This window comes from Eleutherodactylus coqui, chromosome 1, assembly GCF_035609145.1.
Source record: "Eleutherodactylus coqui strain aEleCoq1 chromosome 1, aEleCoq1.hap1, whole genome shotgun sequence".
Lineage (NCBI taxonomy): Eukaryota > Metazoa > Chordata > Amphibia > Anura > Eleutherodactylidae > Eleutherodactylus > Eleutherodactylus coqui.
Genome location: NC_089837.1, coordinates 352,543,590 through 352,567,745, shown reverse-complemented (window position 1 = coordinate 352,567,745; position 24,156 = coordinate 352,543,590).

The window sequence follows — 24,156 nt, the reverse complement described above, 5'->3', positions numbered from 1 at the left end:
CCTTGCTGCCTAATATATCCCACCTCCATGACGAGTATTGTAACAGGACAATCCGTGTTATATCACGGTCTGTGGTTTTTGGGTATGGTTTGGATGTTACAGCCAAGAGCCCCACCACTTGGCGTGGCTAGCAAATGAATTGTTACCTAAAACCGCACAGCCGTTTACAGTTTGCTAGCTGTGCCAACCTGCATGATGGTGTTGCTCAACCACTGTGGGACCCTATCCTTTTGTTATACCTGGGTGGGGGGGGGGGGGGATGTATAATCGACCTGTTAGTGCAAAGGTTTTTGCATTTTTCTTATATAATTATTTATGCTTGGCGTAACAGAGGGAAAACTGTATAGAAAAATCTCAAACACAAGGTAACTCTTATGTGGTCTCTAGCTGGAAAAGTAGGACATCCTTCTACCTATAAAATGGGCAGAAATGACACATTTCTGTGTTTTTTTTTATCTTGTATTCCATACAATGCATTAAAAAAAACTAACTTCAGAATGGAAGCTAGTGAGAAAACATAACTACAGGGTCATAACTAATACATTTATTTATTCTATGTTCCAGTCAAAATTTTGTGACTGAGTTCCCCTTTTTATCTTCCTACCAAATGAGCTTTGTGGGATCCTCTTGATTGCAAGAAGAGTTGCAGTTTTCATTAGTACCTTTTTTGTGGTGAAAAAAAAAATCGCTCCCAGTGACCATACTTGCCAATATACTGATACAAAGATACACAAGGGCAGGTACAAACGCCACTTATCAGTAGGCAGACCGAGAAATTGTTATATGGAGGAGCATTAAGCGGGAGCAATATACTGCCAAACACTCCCACCTCAACCGCCTATTGAATACTTGCACATGGATAAGGGTGCATGGCAGCCCACAGGGTTGAATCGCAAACCGTATGGTGCACCCACAGTTATTTGTGAGGCTACATTCACACACAGTATTTCACATGAGCTTTGTGCATTGCGATATGAACTTCATTCTTTTCAATGGGCTTATTCACATGAACAATTTCTTGCCCCCCACACACTGATGCTGCGAGCATAAAAATCACAGCATGTTCATGGCAGTTCCAATGGGACCCCGAAAGACTTTGCATGGCACTCGCATTCCTTGTGATGTGCATGTGAGTTCAAGGTTTCCTATTTAAATCAATGTGCAAACACTTGCGATCCTGTGGCGCGTGTGACACACTCGCCTGAGGATCACACCTTCACAGAAGCAATGCCAGGCGGTTTTCAATGGGGAAAAAACTCTTAGCTTCTGCGTAAAAAAATGCACTTTTGCAAGCTGTATTGGGCCTAGAATCCGACCTGACTCACCTTTTTGTATTCCGTATCTATGTGCAAGTATAATAAGCCGCCACCCCCCAATATGTGGTATGTGTGTAAGTAGTTGTTAATCAGTATTTTACACTGGTATGATTTCTCTGTAGTTTTTTTTTGTTTTTTTTTTGTGATACCATTTTGGTGTACATCTGACTTAGTTTTTTTTTTTTTTGTTTGTTTTTAATGAAGCGGATGAATTAATGAAAAAAAACTGCCAAAGTTGAGTTACTATTTCTTTCAAACTTCTAATTGTGCAGGATGAACCGACATATATTTCAGTTGTAAGGATCATTAAGTGCAGCAATACCTAATGTTCCAAAAACCATAAAGTGGTTTTGTAACCCCCACCACCACCTCCTCCGATCCCTCAATGGCACTTGAAGATGCAATAGCTCGTATAGTGCACTAATTATGTAATGCAGTGCGGTATAGCTTTAAGAAGCTCCCCGTTAGACCCTGCTGGAGGGAGGGTTTATTAGGTTGGGTTGCATGGCAGACCTGGAAGCCTTGATCAGATGTCTGTTAGCCATGACAAACGTTTGGCACCCTGCAGTCATATTGCAGGATGCCGATAGGGGACAAAGCTTCCACTGTCAACATATTATGCGCCCTGATGCCTATTGATCGCAGCATGTAAGGGGTTAACAATCTGTAGCAAAGGTTTCTTTGCTCCTTTCTATTCGAGTAATGGAGTTTGCGGTTAAAGGTTTTAACTGCCCAAAAATGAGATGTTCTGTCATTGATATTCAGAATGTGTTTTCACCCCCCACCCCTCATTTCGATCTTCCTTGACTAAGTATTCTGTCCCGGATCGATACAAGAATTAATACAAGTGATGTGTGAATCTGCTGGCAAAGGTTGATGTACCATCTTTCAGAGCAGATGTCCCAGAATCGCAGAAAAGTGATAAATTCTACAAAGCTTTTCAGCATACCCTCCCCCTGCATGCTAATTAGGTTTTTGTTCACATACTAATTAGTAATGACTGTTCTCTGCTTTGTTAGGTCATATTTGAGTCTGCTTTCTTTCCCCATTTTCATCATGTACAACACCCTTCAAATTACCGGCTTGTGAATGGTGTTTTCTGGTAAGCAGACAAAATGTGTTGCTTGACAGTTGGTTAGTAGCCAGACACAATACACTTGCCACTGAGAATATGTGCTTGGCTTCCAGCTGGGCAGGACTCGGAGCGGGAGCCAGCTGGCAACCTGTCACATTACAAAAGAGGTTTCTTGTTTGCTGTGCTTCAGCAATACAGTTAAAGGGAATGTGTCATCAGAAAATGACCTATTACAACCTGTTTATCACAATTAATTTTCTGATTTTCGGCCACAATCTATATTTTTGCAAAATTTAGAATTTTTTTATTTTTATTTTCACACTGACCACAGAGCCTAAGGGCTCCTACCCACTTGCGTTTTTTAATGCGAATGTCAATGGGACTTTCTAATTTTAAAAACGCATCGCACAAACTTGCGGTGCATTTTTAACAAAGTCCCATTGACCTTCACATTAAAAAAAACACAAGTGGGTAGGAGCCTTAATACTATTTGTCACTTCCTGATCTGTAGCGAAGGCTTTGCAGCAGTCATCTCATTGAGGCCTCCCTTACAGACTTTTTTTACTGCGTTTTTAGCGCTGCCTTTTCATCGCTCCACTAAACACTGTACAAGGCTCCCATTTATTTCAATGGGGCTGTTCACTCAAGCGGAAAAACGTAGCATCAAAACAGGACACACATCTCTGTCCTATCTTTGGCCGTTTTCAGCTCTGCGTTGCTCGTTGAAATAAATGGGAAGCATTAGCAGCACTGCTGAAAACGCGGCACAAGTTGGTACCACGTTTTGGGCAGCCCTAAACACAGCGCTAGCTGCCCTACCAAAAAAGAAGTTATACTGACAGATGCTGCTGCCATCTGGTCCCTGGTGCTGCTTTATGGGGCTCCAGGCACGTGTCAGAGGATCTTTTGCTAGTGATGAGGTTTGAAGACCCCACCTCCAGCAAGAGATTGCTGATTGAATGGCTGCGATTGGTGCTGGATTAGCCAATCAGCAATCTCTTGCTGGAGGTGTGGTCTTGAAACCCCTTTACCAAAAAAAGATGCTCTGCAGGCATAGACAAGTGCCTGGAAGCCTGCAGGGATGGCGCCTACTAGGTGAGTATTTTATTTTGTTCTGTGTGGTTTTTTTTTGTTTTTTGGCTAATGCCAATAGGACTTTCGAATGTTAAAATCGCATTGCGCAAACTTGCGATTTTTGCGCGATGCGATTTTTAACATTAGAAAGTCCTAGTGACATTTGCAGTAAAAAAAAACTCAGCAATATCGCTGCGTTAAAAAAAACGCTAGTGGGTAAAAGATTGGTGTATAAAGTGGCAGGCATGATAACATCTGCATAGAGGACTGATGGCAGAAAAAGACCACGTGCTCTATCTAGTAAATATGATGGGCTGTGCTGCCCCGCCCCCAACACTAGGCTCATCCACTTTTCAAAAAGTGTCAGGGCCCATGCAAAACTGCAGAAAATCACTATTTTGGCATGACAAAATTGGAGTACAAGCAATCATGAATAAGCCCCAGGCATGCTTAAATTCACTGACTTTTTTTTTTTTTCTAAATCACATTTGCTAGAAGCATCTACTACTTCCAGGAAAACCTTTTCTGACATTAGTTGTTGGAAATAGCAGAAGTAATTTCAGAATATACATTCTAGCTCTTGCTTTAGTTTCTTAATTTTAAGAAGGGGGGAAAAAAGCTACCCTCCAGAACCTTATTCGGGTCCAGGGATATAACTAGAAAAGGCTGGGCCCCAATGCAATTTTGAATGGTGCCCAACATTAATTGACTATTAACCCTTTCCAATCCACTGTCTGATGTCTGAAGACATTCTGATTAAAGGCTGTACAGCTTTCAATGTCGAAAGACGTCCAGCAGGGTATTCTTACTGTATATTACTGGCCGCTCTGTTGGGGGCCTCCCCAGCATGTCCCATACCGCAGTACTGGCTCTAGCCAGCAGATGGTGCCATTGTATAATGGCTGAAAGAGAGAGCCCCCTAGGAAACCCTGAATCCAAAACTGGATTGCAAAGGGTTAACCCCTTTATGATCGTCGAAACGCCTTTTGACAGCCTGTAGTGTCTGGGTATGTATGGAGTGGGATGGTGGGTCAATTCCACTCCATACAAAGTGCGCGTGGGCTGTTTCTTACAGCTGACACCTGGTAGTAACAGCTCCGATGAGCTGCGCGGCTCATCTGAGCTGGTAACCCTTTAAATGCCCCTGTCAACTCTGACAGCAGCATTTAAGTCTCACAAATCACATTTGGTGGAAGCATCTACTACTTTCAGAAAAACCTTTTATGACATTACTTCTATTTTCACAAACTAATTTGAGAATGTACCTTCTTGATCTTGATTTAGGCGCCCCTGTCCACAGGTGTGATTGCGCCGACGGTAAATCGCCGGCGAATCACGCAGTCTGATGGCTTATTCAGACGACCGTAGAGCGGCCGTGTATACACGCCGGTCGCTGTACGGCTCCCGGCTCTTCCAGCCTCCTCCCCTGCAGCGAGGGACGGCATATATCGGCTGGCGTGAATACCCGGCTAATATACGCTCGTCTGAATAAGCCCTGAAGCTTTCCATACCGTTGATATGGAAAGCGCCGGCCCTGTGTCCACAAGTAGAGAATCCTCGCTATTCTCCGCTCGCGGCCGGCAATTCTCCACGGTCAGCCTGTCGGACAGGCTGACAGCGGAGATCTGTCTGCTGGCTCCTGCTCCCGGGCGGTGGCGATCCGCTGTGGGATACTGCAATGTCCGTGGACAGGGGGCCTTAGTTTCTTAATTTAAAAAATTAAAAAAATCATTTTGGGATACGTATGTATAACTTCTGTGAGGAGATTTGGGGGAAAAAATTCAACTTTTTTTTATAGTTTTTTTGGGCTTCACTCTTGTAGCATTTAAAATGCAGAATAAATGTTATAATATTCTCTGGCCATCAGGCTTGCTCCTAACGCTGCCCTAATATCTATATTCACTGGCTCAGTCTCTTACTAGAAAGGGTCTCCTACAGTAATTCGTTCTCACCACTAGAGAAATCATTCTCAGGAAATGGTGTTTCCCCCCCCCCCCCCCCCCCCCACCTTTTCCCCTTCCCCTTCTATGTGATGAATACCCTCATGAGGTTTGAAGAGATGACAAGCAGACGAGGACAATACACACCCACGCTTTTATGCTATCTGGCAACCCTGGATCTCTAGCCTGGCATCAAGGAGGTTTGACAACTGGATCCTAACAGGAAACACCTAGCCTTGAACAATCGCATATGGTTTGTTTCCATGCTAAATCAGAACGATAGGTGGGCCGGGACCAATGCCCTTTCATGACTCAGGTGCTGGTAGGTGTGTTTGTCAGTCATTTTTGTTATACAAAACCACTGCTCACCTGCTCTTAGGGTTGCAGTCGGAAACACTGTCAAGTGGTTCTCGGCATCCCAGGTCTCTGTAGTGTTTGCACGCAATCCCGCTATTCTCTTAAAGGGCCCATGTAGGATGCTTAAGCAATTCGGCTCATTAGCCATTGTAACAAATCCCCAGTTAACATGCATTCCTGGTTCCGACCCTTTCCTGTTTTTGACCATTCTAACTTATGTGTTCCCCGACCTCTGCTCTGTATTTTGGACTCTGCTATTGTCTGCCCTGACATTTTGGCTTAGACTTCTTTTACACACCTGTGCTACCTGCCCTGTGTATAGCTTGTTCCCTCACTACGACTCAATTCAAACCTACAGGTACGGTGCCACATAACCGGGACTATCTGTGTGTGGTGTAGGGACCATGCAGCAAAGCCCATATCCCTATTGGAGGAGTTAAGCATGAAAAATGGGGTTCCCCAGGTGTTGTGACCTCAGAAAACCCAAAGCCAAACTGGTGTGTGACAACGTGGATCCACATCATCTGCCTGCCAGTTAGCACTGGGAGTTTGTGCAGAGAGGGGAATCATGAGTACATTGGACCCAAGGAGGCATGCATATACTGGTGTTGTATATAATGACTTCAGGGTTGTCTAGTAAATGCACAGTAATATGTATGAATATACATGGAATGTAGTGTAGAGTGAAGTTGCAAGATGTTGGTTAATTATTATGATGGGAGGGCAGTGACCAGGCAATAAAACTTTCTAATATTGTAAACTGTCCTGAACAACTACAACGAGCCTATCGACCACTCATTGCAATCTCGACGCAGGACAGCAGAGCTTAATGCCCACAAGATCACAGTCGTGGGCTACATTCACACGAACGCATATCGGCTCGGTGTGAAAACCGAGCCGATATACATTCGTGTGAATGCAGCCTTATGGGCTAGGGCTGTGAGAGGGTCATTGCCACTTCTCCTGGTTGGCTACCCTCCATTACTCACATAGCTTTCTGTGCTCCAGGGATGTACTACAGTGGTTGGGACTCTGGACTTCTTTTTGATAGATTGGTACTGGTTTGAAGTAATGATCACCATGCCCTCCAATCTGGGGCTGTCTCTCCCGCCACACCAATCTGCTGCTTGTCTGTTGTGCCATCTCTCACAAGTTGGGACATCTCAGCTGACATCACCTGCTGTTTTCACTGGACATGGCGCTCCTTTGCTCCCATACACTGGTGCTCTACATGCTGGGCCGTCCGATCATCAGCGGCTATTCTCCTGACCCTGGACCTATGGTGTGGTCTCCAGTTGCAGTGATCTCTTCTCTCTTCCTGGGTTCCATGGTCCCTGCTGCTCTCATTTATAATAACTTAGTAAAATAGTATGTGAGGCTGACAAAATACATGTCCGTGCAGTTCAGCTTATTATCCTGCATTGTTGATCCAGAGGAAGGCAAAAAGCTACATGCGGTAGAAGCCAATTTTCCTCATATTAAGAAGAAAAAAATCCCTTCACAACTCCAATCTAGCAGTTGGAGTAATCCCTGGATCAGTGACCCTTCTGAAGTAATTGGTGACTATAACCTGTAATATTGTAATGCCTAAAAAAAGGTATCCAGGCCCCTCTTTACTCTATAAGTAGATTAGCCATCCCCACGTCCTCAGGCAGAGAGCTCCATAGTCTCACTGCTCTTACGGTAAAGAACCCCCTTTTTATGTTTGTGTACAAACCTTCTTTCCTCTAGATGTAGAGGATGGCCCCTTGGTACAGTTACAGTCCTGGGTATAAATAGATGATATTAGAGATCTCTGTATTGTCCCCTGATATATTTATACATAGTTATTAGGTCGCCGCTCAGACGTCTCTTTTTTTTTTTTTTTTTAAACAAAATAATCCCAATTTCTCGCTCGTGTCATTGGGGTACACAGCAAAGACCGTGGGATATAGCTTCTGCCACTAGGAGGCGACACTAAGCACAAAAAGTTAGCTCCGCCCTCTGGCTATATCCCTCCTGCTGACACCAGGCTAATCAGTTTTTAGCTTAGTGTCTCATAGGAGGACGGTCGTGCCCGTTAGGGCTAGTTTTAAGGGCCAGGGTTAGAAAGAGAGGCAGGACGCTCCCCATCAAACCCGAACAGAGAGGAGGGCGAACAACCTCGGGTTTGTCCAGGTTGCTTCTTGCCCGGCCCGCCTCAGAAGAAAAGGTGGCACATCCGGATCATATATATCTGCATGCGGCCCACCAGCAAGAGCCCCCCGTTTGGTGCAAAGGTCCACATCCCCTACCCGTTGGGCAGGTGATGTTACAGGGGTAGGCTGCTGGAACTGGGGAGCCGCTATTTCCACCAGCAAGGACGCAAGAGGTGAGTATGCGCTGGCGACCTTCCCTTCCTTGGCTCTCCCCGTATGTCGCGCTGTGTATGTATTTGTTGTTTCGGGCAGCATGGCGTAGAGGAAGCGCTAGCGTGCCCATATTATAGTGCAGCGGCTGGGAGGTTAATCTCTCCCTCTGCTCCCTTTGAGCTTGCGGCACCGAGGGTGGGGCGTGGCCTCACGATGCAGGGCGTGGCTTTGCGGCACCAGGGGCGGGGCCTCGTTGGTGATGCACGCCGCCCCTCCCCGTCCCCTCCCTTCCTTCCTCTCTTAGGATTGTGAGGAGGGATGATGTAGTGAAGCAGCAGATCGGGAGACAGCGCGCCAAAGATTGAGACCGCCCTGCGCCTTCACTCCTTGCTGCTGTGCTTCTCAGGCTGGTGTGCAGTACAAGTCAAAGCTCCAGGAGGCCTCTTCAGCATCTGCAGGCTCTCGACACAGCGGCTCCCCGGACCTCTTCGGACCTCGACAAGGACCCAGGGTAAGCTGCCTGGCGGCTACTCTCCCCTCTTGCTGCTCATCCCTCCTGCCGGTGGTTGGCATAGTAGAGGATAGTTTGCAGCCTTTTGCCAGGTCGAAATCCCAGCACCATGTCCGACCCCAGAGTTCTGGAGGCTGGACCAGGGACAGTAAGAGTAACGCACTTTGCTTGCTCACGCTGTAACCTAGAGTTCGCATGCAGACAGGCTGAGCCATTTCGTAGAGACTGTTCCCCAGCGAAACAAGTGACAGTGCAAAGCACCCCTCCCCCGTTCAGCCCCCATTTATGGCCGAGCCAGAGTGGGCCCGCTCCTTGTCCCTTGCAGTGTCGGTCCTCACTCGGGCATCTGGTGCGATTTTGGAGAAGTTGGCACAGGACGCTTCCGGTTCACGTGAGAGAAATAGAGATGGCTCGCAGCACGGCCGTCGGCAAAGACGGGACAGGGCCCCGGACTCACAGCGGTCCTCCCGGTCTCCATCCTCCTCGTCGTTTTTGCGCTCTTCGGGTACGAGGGCGCGTCGATCGTCGGCAGAGAAGGTCTGACCGGACTAGGATTGGTCTGAATCCTCCCCAGACTTTGTCATGGAGGAGGATCAGGTCCTTAGATTTTCGGCGATGGTGGAGAGCTTAGGGCAGTGACGGGCAACCTTTTGAGCTCGATGTGTCAAAATTTGCCAAAAAACCGAGCATGACTCGGGTGGTATGTCACTTAGAGAAAAAAATCCATAAATTCGCGATATTTATAGTTTAAATAACAAATATGTATAATTGTAATGTCTAACTATATTTAATAAACCCCAAACACCCATAAGCACAGGCCCTCACCTCTCCCAGCCTCCCCCTCACTTATCTCAGTAACGATGAGCCCCCAGCAGCGACAGCGGCCCCCAGCAGTGACAGCGCCTCCCACAGCGGCCCCCAGCAGCGACAGTGCCCCCCACAGCGGCCCCCAGCAGCGACAGAGCCCCCCACAGCGGACCCCAGCAGCGACAGCGCCCCCCAGCAGCGACAGTGGCCCCCAGGCATTACCTGCCCCCCAGCAGCGACAGTGGCCCCCAGGCATTACCTGCCCCCCACACAGCGGCCCCCAGGCATTACCTGCCCCCCACACAGCGGCCCCCAGGCATTACCTGCCCCCCACACAGCGGCCCCCCGCCTTCACAGCGGACTCCCCCCGACTCATGTACTTACCTCGTGGATGCTCCGCTCCTCCTGTGCCCGGCGCCCTCCAGCAGCTATGATCTTCTGCACACACTGTGACGTCAGTGTGTTGCAGGATTCCTTCTTCCCCGGATGCTCCTGCGGAACCAACAGGTAAGAGACGTCGGGGGACGGGGGGAGGAGGATCCTGGTGCACACTGACATCACAGTGTGCGCCAGGATCAGCGCTGTTAGTAGTGCTGGTTAATGAATACCGGCAGTGGAGCCGCGGCCCCTGCCGGTATTCATTAACGGGGGAGCGGCCGCATGTCAGCGACTATGGCTACGCGTGTCGTAGGTTCGCCATCACGGGCTTGGGGGATACGTTTCAGCTCACTGAGCAAGAGCCACAGGCGTCTGGGATATTGTTTTTTTTTAGGCAGCCCAGATGCTTCCCGAAGACCTTTCCTGCCCATGAGGCCTTTGACAAGGTCCTATCTAAGGAGTGGAAGGCACCGGGATAAGCGTTTTTTCCAAGTTTGGTTACTTGGACGGGAAATGCCTCTTCTCGCAAGAGTTAGGAGAAGTGGTTGATCCCACCGCTAGTTGATCCGCCTATCTCTCGCCTGGCTAAGCCTATTATGCTGCCTACGGCGGAGTCCTCCTATCTCAGGGATTCCAAAGATCGAAAAGTCGAGGCGTTGGTGAAGACAGTTTTCGAGGCGGCTAGGTCGGCTCTTAAGCCTGTGTTTGCCTCTTCCCGGGTCAGTAAGGCTATTACTGACTGGGCAAAACAGGTACGAGGGGAAGTCCTTGAAGGGGCTTCTCCCGGTAATTTGCCGGGCACAGCACAACAGATGCAGCGAAACAGGTGTCGCGGGCCTCTGCGGCATCAATGGCAACTCGCCAGAGCCTAAGGTTAAAATCGTGGGATGCAGATGCTTTTTAAAGGGGTCGTTAATCAATATGCCCTTTGGAGGATCTCGCCTTTTTGGCGCCGAGCTAGTCGGGCTCATCTCAGAGGGTCAACGGGCATTCTAAGCTGAATGTTCCTGCTCTCGTCAGATGGCGGCCCCCAGCCAGCTTGAGGCCTGGCAAGTACCAGTATGGATGTCCGCCTGGGAAGCCCAGGTCCCATTGACTTCTACGGGTGAAAAGAGCTCGCTTTTGCCGCAGAATCGTTCAAAACAGTCATAACCGCAGCAGAGACGTTTGCTCCTGTCGACGGACGAGTCCTCGCAGGATGGAGAGGAAAGGTCCGCAGGAGCGGGAATAAAGAATGAGGCCTCCCTTTAAACCAAGGTCTCTTGGCGTGGGCCTCAGCCTATGAAGAGTTCCAAAAGCCCTCGGCATGAGGGACTGCCCCCACCTGTTTCGGATAGGGTGGGGGGTCGGCTTCTCCAGTTCAGCCAGGTCTGGTCGACTCATGTCTCAGATACCTGGGTGCAGGAGGTCGTGTCCAGGGGCTATGCGATAGAGTTCCTGACGCAACCACACGTCCGCCCCTTTTTTCGTTCCAGAACCCTGGGGGACCCAGGGAAAGCAGCAGCTTTCCTCAAGGCGGTCCACACTCTCTACTTTGCAGGGGGTGGTGGTGCAAGCTCTCCCCGAGCATCACTTCGCAGGGTTCTACACTAATCCTTTGGTGGTCCCCAAAAAGGATGGCTGTCTGTCCGATTGTGGATCTAAAGAAGTTGAACAAGTTGGTGGCGGTTCTTCATTTCCGCATGGAATCTGTACGACCGGTCATCGCATCCTTGGAGGCAGGGGAGTTCCTTTCCTCGATAGATATCCAGGATGCATATTTACAAATCCCCATTCGTCAGGCGCACCAGCGCTTCCTCCGATTCGGGTACAGGGGGAGCATTTCAGTTCGCAGCGTTGCTTTTCAGGCTGGCAACAGCTCCCAGGGTGTTTACAAGAGTCTGAGCAGCAGTAATGGCATTCGTGCATTCCAGGGGGGTCGTTGCCATGCCGTATCTGGACAACATTCTGGTAAAGCCACGACCCAGCGGGACAACCTGGAGAGCCTGCAGATTGCCTTGGACACTCTTCCAGGTTTGGCTGGCTGATCTATTATAAGAGGTCATCTCTTGTGCCAGCACAATGCATGGTGTACCTGGGGATGTGCTTCGACACGATTCTGGGTCGAGTGGCTCGCCCGGAGGCAAAACGCCAGCTGCTGCAGAAGCAAGTACTGTCCCTTCTATCATGGTGACTGGGGGCGATCCGCCATGCAATGAAGGTCTTGGGCCTAATAGTCTCGTTTTCTGAGGCGGTTTCATTTGCCCAGTTCGGGTTGGCATGATCCCTCGATCGGAAGATAAGGATTCCGCCAGGGGTTCAGCAGTCACTCCAGTGATGGTTGGACTCACCACGCATTCAGCAGGGCAGGTCGTTCCTACGTCTGCTGTGGCAGGTGCTGGCTACAGACGCCAGCATGACAGGCTGGGGGTGCGCACTGGGGGATCCGGTGGCACAGGGAACCTGTTCCAGGCAGGAATCCGGTCTCCATATAAATGTATTGGAGCTGCAAGCAGTATTCCGGACCTTGCAGTTCTTTGCACATCGGCTGGAGGGAATGCCAGTGCGACCGCGGTGGCTTACATAAGCCATCAGGGCTGGACCTGCAGCAGAGGAGTCACTTGATCGGATGGCATCCCGCTTCAAACAGAAGCTCCCAGCCTAGCTGGCCAAGTCAAGGGACCCCAGAGCACTAGCAGCTGATGCGCTAATGGCTTCCCGGACGGGTTGTCCTTACCCCTAGGTCTTCCCACAAACTCCTCTCATTTCCCGGCTGCTCAGGAGAATCAGGAAGTAGGGCTAGCTGTGATTCTCTTAGTCCCAGATTGACCGCAAAGAACATGGTACGCGGAACTCATGGACCTGGTAGCAGTCGCGCCCTGGTGGTTACCCCTGCGAAAAGATCTTCTCTCTCAGGGTCCCCTCTACCACCAGAATTTGGCTACGCTGCGTTGGACAGCGTGGCGGTTGAGACCACGGTACTGAGGGTTTCTCAGTCCCAGTTATTCAAACAATGATTAGGGCTAGAAAGCAGTAGTCATTGAGCGTATATCACCAGGTAATTCCAAAGAACAAACACTAGAATATGGTGTGCTGTGCTGTCAGCTTGCTCACTTCACTACCACTGACGAGGGCTCTGTGCAACCAATACGTGTCTGGTTAGAGATGGGTACACCTGGCAATTTTAAATATGACTAAATAAAGAAGATTACAAATTTTACTCTGCAAGCAAGCGTGGATTACACTTTTTCCTGCATGGAATTTTTTGCTATATCACCGGATGTGGAAAACATTCCTTCACTGGTGCAAGCAGAGGGGGGCATACCCGAGGCATTTCTCGTTGGCCCGCCTCCTGTCTTTTCTCCGGGATGGGTTGGACTTGGGCCTGAGCCTCAGCTCCCTTAAGGGATAGGTTCCAGCCTTTTCGGTCTCCGGTGCCACCCTGGGACCTAAAACTGGTTCGGGATGCCATACAGGCCCATCCGTTTGAACCATTAGCGGAGATACCGCAGTGGCTGATGTTCTGTGAGGTCGCCTTCCTGGTGGCGGTTACCTCCTTTAGCAGGGTTCGGAGATTGCGGCGCTGTCGGCAAAACCATCCTTTACGGTTTTTCACAAGGATAGGGTGGTGCTGCGACCGGTGCGGTCTTTTCTCCCAAAGATGGTGTCAACCTTCCACATTAATGAAGACCTTGTACTACCATTGTGTCCAGAGGCTGTTCACCCTAGGGGACGGGCTCTGCATACCTTAGACTTAGTCCGCGCCTGAGGACGTATTTGGAACAGACCGCGTCCTTTCGGCGCTTGGGTTCCCTGTTTGTGATACCGGATGGTCCGAGACGTGGTCTTGCAGCATCAAAGGTGACAATTGCTCGCTGGTTTCGTTCGGCAGTGGTGGAGGCCTTTCGGGTTAGGGGTAAGACACCGCCGTTTCCGGTGACGGCACACTCCGCCAGGGCAGTGGGGGCTTCATGGGCGGTAAATCACGGGGCCTCAGTGTCACAAGTGTGTAGGGCGGCTTCCTGGGTATCCCTGCATGCCTTTTTCTAAGTTTTATCAGATGCATACGTTTGCATCAGCCGACGCTTTCGCCAGGTCGAAAAGTTTAACAGACGACTGTAAACTGATCGCATGCATTTATGATTTATTTGTACCCACCCTTGGGGACGGCTGTGGGACGTCCCATGGTCTCTGCTGTGTACCCCAATGACACGAGCGAGAAAAGAGGATTTTTTACTCACCGTAAAATCTCCTCTCGTCTCGTCATTGGGGGACACAGCACCCGCCCCTCTTTCTTTCTATGACACAGTTGGTGGTCCTGGTCGGGCTCCGGATTCTGTAAGTCGCACATGGTCATGTGTTTTTTCATTACAGTTAAATTTTGTTGATGTGTCATATTGCTAACTATTGTTGTCTCTCCGTTCCCGCATGGCTACTCCAACTGCTGGCATGACAAACTGATTAGCCTGGTGTCGGCAGGATGGATATAGCCAGAGGGCAGAGCTAAATTTTTGTGCTTAGTGTCGCCTCCTAGTGGCAGAAGCTATATCCCATGGTCTTTGCTGTGTTTGTTTGTACTATGTTCAATACCAGAATTCTGGGTTGTATCTATAACACTTGGCAAATTACTCAGAAAATCGCAATAAAATTGTTGAAACATCACAAGTTTTATTAACTGGATTAAATTATTGATATCAGTAGATGAGAGAAGGTGAAATAATCCAAAGCCCGGGAACCAGCCAGATCTTATATGATAATAGACGCTGATGGATCTGAGCTCAGCGCCTGTAGATGTCATTGCTGGATGATGGTTTAGGTGGATTTGTAGCTGAAAAAAAAGGGGAAAATGGATGTATTAGATAAATAATAGCAGTAATCAAAAGAAAGCAAATTGTTTAAAACACATCTTATCTAGCAGGAGAATTGGGACCTGACTTCAGATGTCAGTGATTCGGGGAGCAAAACCACTAAACCCGGATTATGCTGCTATTGTCTTAAATCCAGATGTTGTAAAGGCATACAGGAGCGTAATAGAGACCTTATTATATAGGAGATCAGTACCTGGTTCGCTGGGTCTTATCTTGGCTGGAAAACCTCCTTCCTGCTCTTGATCTGGAGGTTTTGGTTTCTTATTTGGATGAGACTAGAAGAAAAACCAGATAAGAAACTGAATTGTAAAATGTTTTCCAAGCAGCCCAATAGTGCAAATATATTCTAAAGATAAAAACTTAGTAACTAGTAATAAACACCTATTAGCAACTCATAGGCAAAATGTAATGTTTTAATTTCACTTTCTGTGTGAGAGAAGCTATAAGAGTTACTTAGCACTACCCCAGTCATATGTATCAGGTTGGATGGGAGATAAACCTGATACATATGAAACATGAGATATTAACATGTGGATGAGGCAGTTTACATACCGAACTATTAAATATTATTCTCAATATCAAATTAATGTAATTTTTGCAATTGTCCAACATACCTTCTATATTAGTTCCTTTTGGTCTTCAAGATCTCTACTTGCTGTCATACAGGATCTTCCAAAAGACAAGAAGCGTCCTTGAAGGTATTCTATAAAGAGTGATAATTAGAATGAATTATAAATGACATATAACATATCTATTTTGCATATTTACTAAGAAAATGATCATAAAGCTTCCACTGCTGGTCAGTGCCGGGCCAGGAGAGACAGCCTGTGATTATCCAGGTAACCACATGTCATTGGAAACCTCTCCTGTAAACCTCCTTTGTGTATGATGTTACTCTACAACTTTAATTATGAATAGCATATATACTTACATTTGGTAGGGCGCTTGCGTTTTATGGAAAAGCCAGCAGTGAGTCTCATCCTGTTTTTTGGCTGGCTTGTTCCAGATACTGATCTTCTAGTTGGACCGCAGTTCTCTCTGGCCGCCCGTGTCAATGGAGTTTGACTAGTGGATGGACTAGTCGTTGTTCTTATCTTGGCTAAGCAGTGGACCCCCACATATTTCACAATATGTTCTCTCTTTAGCTGTGAAGGATCCATATCTACAGAGAAGAACAGCGATTAGTAGGCAGGTATTGGCCAAGACGACTAAGTAGAGGAAGAACTTATACTATAACAACATACAGCTATGACTCCAGCACTGCAAATCAAACATGCAGCCTAATATGGGATGGGGGTTGGGGTGAATTTTTTGTTATGGAGCCCTCTCTTTACAATTACATAGCAATAAAATATCACTTTACCTTTCTAGACACCATTCGCACATGTAGTTGAATGTTTAATTGCTCAAGTAATTGTGACACTCCGTCACTGGTGGTAGCTCTGGATGGACACGGGTGACCTTTTCTGTATAGAACATCCATAGTTCTTCATGGTTATCCACCATGACTCCATCAATGAGCCAGCAGGCTGCATGACACATTTCATGTGCTAAAGTGTCTCTCAAACGGTCTAAAGATAAAAGTATACACAGTAATAAGAACACAATGTATCACAAGTATCATTAATGTAAACTCCAAAGCAGCTCCATAATGGGTAGAGCGATTGTGGAACTTACCAGCAGAGTTACAGATGTTCTCATTTAGCACAATCACTGAATAACAGATCCCATGGTCATTTATATTATAACATGAAGCAGCTGTTGTCGTCATACTTGCAATCCAGGTCCCAAGTACGGAATTAGAAAGCTAAAGAAGCAGGTGAAAAAAACCCCCATTAAACCTTCATTTCCATCACCACAGAGCTAAATGCAATCACATCACCCCAGAGAGCCCAAATATCTATGTTGTGACTTGTTTCCTATCTGTTATTTCCAGCCATTCAAAACTGAAGCTACATGATCACTTAATAGTTTTAATTCAAGGGGTGATTAAAGTTAATATTAAAAACCTTTTTCATCCCCAAATCATGACCATTAAGTTAAAACTTAACAATCTCATTAAGGGGCCTAGCTATAGGGTGCAGAGGAGGTAGCAGGCCCAACCTGGCCCTGGTGCCTAAGAGGGCAGAACACCATTCTGCCACATCAGACGACACCAGGATTATAACTGGCACATGCTAGGTGAGAGACTCTAATACAGATTTTGCATTAAGGCTCAAGAGCTCCAAGTTCTACATCCGACCACACTTGAAGTTGATTTGGAGCCACCAATTGCTGCTAGGGATAAATCCATAAATCTCACAAATTATGACCATATGACTAGAGTTAAAAATAAGAAGATGGACAGCAAGATGAGTAATCCATAGACTAAATACTGTATAATGTACCTTGTTCTCAAACACGGTTTGATTGTAAAGATTGAATAGTCGCTGTGCTAGCTCCTGTTTGGTCCCCTGGAAGTTTGTGACATATGGGGATGTCGCTGCGGTAATTTCATTAAGAAAGCAGTCCTTGATGTTACAAGTAGGTCTGCTGGAAAGAATAAGAAATCGTGTATCAATCAGTCCTCGTTCATTTCAAAAATAAATCACAAATAAGGGACAATTAGATTAAGAGGTGGACCTGCCATAGGGGTAATATCGGAAAGAGGTGGAGCTGCTCTAGGGGCAATATCAGTAAAAGGTGGACCTACCATAGGGTCATGCAGCAGCAGAAATAGGTACGGACAGGTGGAGGCAGGAAAGTGTACCTTCCTCAAAACTAATTGCAGGAACATGAAACTTCAAATAACTTACCTTTCTTCTGAGGTGGGTTCATCTCCATGTTCAAATACTTCATTATCTGCATAGAAATATAAAGTATTGAAAATCTCCCATTATGATACAATTAGTACAGAAAGGTTTATATTAACGAGAGCTTACGATTCAGAAAGACAAATGTATTATAGCGTGCACAGCTAATAATGTCTATTGGAAGGGCAGCTACCTACAAGACTCCTCAATAACAGGTTATCTGCCAGTATGATGGATCAGTGTATGAGATTATTAATGGAAAGCTGTAATACTGATGAGCGGGTGGATGCACTTGTACCCATTGGTGTCTATATGGGGACTGTACTCTCACACATGTATGGTGCATACCACCATCAGAAGTATTGTCAGGTCTATGTGTAGTTCTATCCTAACCAGGGAAACTTTTTGACACTGCAGTGAAATTTGCCTCATCAGAACCCTAGAAGAACATTTTAGCTTTTCTCCATTTGGACACCCTAAAGATGATCTAATATTAGATATGTCTTAGTGACTAACTCCATATTATGTTCCAGGCAAAAGAGATAATTAATTATGCCTGTATTTAGCACAAGAATCACCATGGGAAGATAATATTTTGAGCTCATATTGGTGTCCGATACAGTTTAAAATATATAAAGCCTAATTGATCCTTTATTGAAGTCATCTCTAAAGATCCAGAAAACAGTTTTTGGAACTGACCAGTGATATGGGTTGTTGGTATTCTGGTGCAATCATCATCATCGGTGTCACTAATCACCATGGGAGATGTGCACTGCTTGCCATCAACTGCTTCTATATCAGAAGTCTTGAATCCTGTGAGTAACACATAAGAGTAGAAAGGAGTGAGCAATGTACTATATCCAGTACCAGAAACCTGGGATGTAGCTATAAAACTTGGCTAATTACTCCTTACTTTTGCGAATTGATTCCTCGCTTGTAAAATCATCCTCATCATCAGAAATAACAATGACATGGGTGGATCTGTGAAAACAAATATACATACATCAGTGGATAAAGTGTAATAGTGAAGCCTCACAAGTCTTATTAACTGGGTGAAATCATTGATAAAGATGAAGGTGAAGTAATCCAGAACCCGGGAACCAGCAGGACCTTATATGATGATAGACACTGATGGACCTGAGCTCAGCGCCTGTAGATGTCATTTATCTCACCTGTCATTGCTACATGATGGAATAGGTGAATCTGTGTATGATAAAGAGGAAAAAACGATTGTATTAGCTAAATAATGGCATAAATCAAAAAAAGCTAATTGTTTTAAGACACATCTTATCTACCACGACAATTTGGACCTGACTTCAGATGTCAGTGATCCGGGGAGCGAAACTACTAAATACGGATTATGCTGCTATTGTTTTACATCAAGATATTGTAAAGACATACAGCAGCGTAATAGAGACCTTATTATATAGGAGATCGGTACCTGGTTTTCTGGGTGTAACCCAGCTTGGGAAACCTCCTTCCTGGTCTTTATTTGAAAGCTTCCGTTTCTTACTGGGAGGAGACTAGAAGACAAGAAGAAGATGATAAAGAAGATGAGGCGTTTAACATTAAAACTAGCATTAACCAACTATTTGCAACTAATAAAATGTCATGTTTTGACCTTGTTTTCCCTGTAATAGGAGCTGTAAGAGTTACTTCTTATTGGGGATCGGGTTATACATCAGGTTGGGTATATAGTATGTAAGGCCGGAAAAAAAACCAAATATCCATTCAGTTCAGCCTATTTTACCCCCAATGTTGAATCAGAGGATGGCAAAAAAACCCAAGGAGGTAGAAGCTAATTTTTCCTATTTAAGGGAAAAAAATATTTCCCTATTTAAGGGAAAAATTCCTTACTCTAATCTGGCAATCAGAATAATCCCTGGATCAACAACCCTTTGTAGGGAACTATAGCATGGCTCTATACAAGTAAACCGAGTCAGCTGCAGTTCTCTGCACAGCTAGGTGGCCAGGAGTGCCGTCATACAGAAAGAACTTAGAAGGTGATGCAGCTCTGTGTCCTCTTCACTCTCAGAATTGGTGGGTGTCCGAGAGTTCAATCCTCCACCTACTATAATGTGATGCATATTTTAGGAATATGCCATCACTTTTTAGGAAAGGAAAACTCCTTCAATTTAAGTAATATCTATGGAGCATGTGCTACATTGTTGCACAGTTTATGACAAAAAAACAGAGACAAGCTTTACATAAATCTCTCTGCATATTGTGATTGAATTATTAAATACTCGACAAATACAGCGGCACCACAATAGATGACCCCACCAGGGGAGAGCAGCAGAACTTCCCACTATGTTGCACGCTCTGTGTAAAGATCCGGACAGCAGGATCCAAAAATATCAGTCCATATATTGTATGACAGAGCAGCAGTATCAGGGGGGTTAGTTATGTATATACTCACAAGAGGATCATAAGATCAAAAGTGCTTTAATTCAAAAAATGTGTTCCACAGTACTGCAATGTTTCGACCGTTCTCCGGTCTTCTGATTGAATTATTACATACATAAGGAGTAACTACTTCTAGATTTTTCATGCAATGTATCGGCTTCTCTAAATGTAGTATTAGCAAAAATGTAGTATTATTGCAAAAAATAAAGGATAATGCAAATATAAAAAAAACTTTCTCTGTATTTGTAATAAAAAAAATCAAAATCAAAACGCCTAAAATCATATTTAGTATTGCAGCATCAATAACAGTCTGATTCATCAAAGTAATGCATTATTCATCCCGAACGGGGAATGTTATAAAAATTTTTTAAAAATTACACAACACCAGAATTGCATTTTTTGGTCACTCTGCAAAAGAAGTATAGCAAAAAACCCCAAAACTATATAGATTTCTTATCGTCAAAATCATACTGACACAAAGAATAAAGTTATCATGTGATTTTTGCTGCAAAACAAGACCCATCTGAAAAATGGTGGAATTGCATTTTTTATTGCATTTCACAACACTTTTTAGAATTTTTAAAAAAGTTTTGCAGTATATTATGTGGTACATTAAATGGTAGAATTGAAAAATACAACGTATCTTGCAAAAAACAACTACTACTTCAATGGGAAAATAAGAGTTATGATGTTTTGAAAGTGAGGAAGAAAAAACTAAAATGAACCTGGATAAGACTAAAGAGAAGTGACGGCTCACCTGATGGAAATCTTCCTCCCCGCTACTGTCGTCAGACCATACAAGATATCTTGTACGCTTTGTCGCCATCTCTGTAGACATATAAGAGCGCGATCCTCTCTATAGAACTCCTTCAACAACCCTCAATGGAATTATCCGTTACAGGGCATTTAGAGCTTCCCGATCTATCGTGACATCATACTAGTAACATCACAAGTTGTGTGACAGTTACGTTTTGTGACATCATTAGTCATGTAACATTGATATTGTAAAGTCATTGGTCAAATGGTGAGCAATGTATACTACCAATACAAGCTACTATTGTGCTTTAGCACTATTCTTGTAATTAATAGACATCACACCATCTATTATATGTATGTACACATAGATTACAATCTTTTGTAGATTTTGTCTTTTTAACTTATATTTATATATTTATAGTGATTTATTCCTATGTTTTAATTTTAAGCTTATTTGAATAAATTAATGTTTTATATGTATTTTATTTTTAACAAATACTACAGTTTTTATTGTACTGAGGCATTAGTTTCCAATGCATTCGTTCACACTGGCAAATATACGGCCCGTAAAAGCGTCTCACTGTAAAAAGTGGAACATACATGACCAAAATACGCGCCGACGAGTATACGGTGGGTAAAAAGATAGTTCTGGTTCTATCTTTTGACTGATATACAGCGGCGGCTCCCATAAACTCCTATGGGAGTTGGAGAAAAAAGGGGAGGGGGAGGCATTTTAGCAGCGTCCAATGCTGCGAAAAGCTTACAAGTGCCTCTATTTAGGCAATTGAAGGCAATCCGAGGATTTATAAGGAGCGAGGGTTTTCTGAGGTGCAACGTTTTTTTCGCTTAAAACGTCGCACCCAGTTGTGTGAATGATCAGGAAAACGCTAATTATCTATGGCCATAATCGCGGAAAAATGTCCATTCATGCGAATATACGCCGAGGACAAGAGAATGTGAAAAATGCATACGCTTGTGTGAAAGAGCTGTCACTGTGAATGGAAGCTAATGGCTGAAACGATCTTGACTTAGGTTGGACCATTCTCACAATTGATTCACACCAGAAAAGAAGGAAGCTAAACTCATCTGCTTTAGGCCTCTTTCCCACGAGCACAGGCGTTTTTATGTGCACCCACCAGCCCCGTAAAAACACGTGGAATGGGCACACAAACCTAACATTTGTGCTCCCGTTAAGACGGCACAGGCCCGTCGCATATCCGGTTGCCTCCCCTTACTTCCCCCTCGCCAGCTAACCTTCTCTCTCCTACCCTCCACCTGTTTGCAATGGAAGTGGCCGGGATGGGGCGGAGCTAAGCAACCGTCCTTTCCCGCTCCTTGTCTAGAGCCAGCAATAAGAGGGGGCAGAGCTTAGTTCCGCCCCCACCTCACCCCTTACATTGCAAACAGCCGGAGGGGAGGAGATAAGTGGGAGGGAGTTTAGCGGTCACGCTGCTAAACTCCCTCCCCCCTCCCTTGTCTGGCCGCTGTCATTGACTCCCAAAGGAGCCCATGCAGTGGCTGACATATTCCGGGCACAAAGATAGTTACAGGACTATCTTTGCTGCCCGATGTAAAAGCACCCAGCGCTATATTTCCTGGCCGGGTGCTTTTACGCCGTGGGAATATGCCTGTGTGATCTGATGCATTGGAATCAAGTGCATCAGACGGGAGCATATATCGGCTGGCCGTGAAAACGGCGGTCGATATACGTTCATGTGAATAAGCCCTGAATCTGTTAATGAAATGTAATAGAAAAAGTCCTAAAAGAGCCTGTTCTTAAGATTACAATAAACATTTAAATGACAGCTTCACTGCTCAGCCATAACATTAAAGTATATGTAACAAGAAATGTAGATTCCCTTAAAGAATTCTGCTTGTAAATATTTAACCTGGGATTATTAAGTGTAAGACGACTTGGACTAAGCATTTCCATGATGGAGCAAAAGTGCTAAGGTCCAATGCCCAGTGACGACTTATGTGTAGACTAATGTATGCTATTATAGCCTTGTTACTCCATATATGTCTGCAGTAAAATATTTTATATTCAAAGTAGTGTCTCCTGACTTGAAGACTGAAGACTGAGGCACATATCTATTTCATCCTTTTGCATTTGCGAAATTCACAGCAAAATCTCTATTATTTTTTTGTTCCATACAATGTGTGTTCTGTACTTTCTTTTATATTCTTTTATATTGCAATCCACCAAAAAGAAGAAACCTCACAGATTATGGAGAAGAAGGAATTTGCACGGTGTGTTTCATGGGCTTCTAGAGCTTTTGTACAAAAAGGGAAAAAAAAGTTTCATTGTATTAACTACTTATCCCATTGCTGACACTATTTTATGAACATCTGAATTCACAATTTTACTGCCATCCTTTTAAAAAAACGTAGTGAACATAGAAACAGACCCTTCTGAGTTTTTGGATCTGCCTACTACAGTAACGGTAGCCATGTGATGGAAAGATGCAAATATGGCCAAATGGAGATGAGAAAGTGGAATCGTCACGCTGAAAATCTGCAGCAAATTGCCTTACCTGCCTCCAGGAGCCTCGCTAGAAAACAGTGTTCTGGGGCTGCTGTTGTGTTATGGCTTCATTGACAAATGTGACTTTTTAGGTCTAGTCAGCCTATTGTGTAAATAGTGCGCTGTTGTGTTACATGTGTCTTTTTGGTGCCGATTTCATCCATTTCCATTAAGGAAATCTGTGGCATTTCTGAGACAGGACCTGCTCAAGCTTTGTACAGCCACAGTATAACTAAATTCAGATGAGCATATTATGGACATGTGTCCCAGCCTAAGCAAGGATCCACTGACCCAAAGCAAGAATGCTCCTGTAATACACTTGTAAGTCTACTTCCTGGCTGCGGGGTACCTAACACAACAGGTCGTAAACGTACGTCTTGTGGATGGCACAGGATCGGAGCTGAGTTTGTGCCATTCTACAACAGGAGCTGGCTATTACTGATAGCCAACCTCCCACTCTAACACCGATCTCCACTGTTAGCCCCCTACATGCCGTAATCTATTTAAAGGGTTCACAGAGGGAGCGCTCTCCATTTTTGACGTCACCTCCCGTCCGCAATATAATTGCGGAGGGACGATGAGTTGCCATTTCCTATTATCACTATTGTAAGCAAACAGGCATTGCAAGGCAGATGTCCTGCAATGCATTATCATAGCTGTTATGATCAAGTCCCCTACATGGACATAAAAAATGACAAATAAAAACAGTGCAGAAAAACCCCCATAAAACCTCTTTTTTCACATTTTCCTTTTTTGTAAAAAAAATGTTTTTAAATCTCACATATTTCATACCGTATCTTTAATTAGCTGTACACTAAATTAAACATACTATTTATCCTGCACGTCAAAGAAAAAATAGAAACCCTAAAAAACAGAAGTAAAACAGAGGTTCCAAAAAACGCAATTAAAGTGATCAAAAAGCCGTGTGTATCCCTAATTGGTACAAATAAAAACTACAGCTCATCTCGGAAAAAACAAGCTCTCACGGAGCATTAAAGTTATTTAACTTTTAATGCAACTATGTAGAAAAAAATAATTCCAAA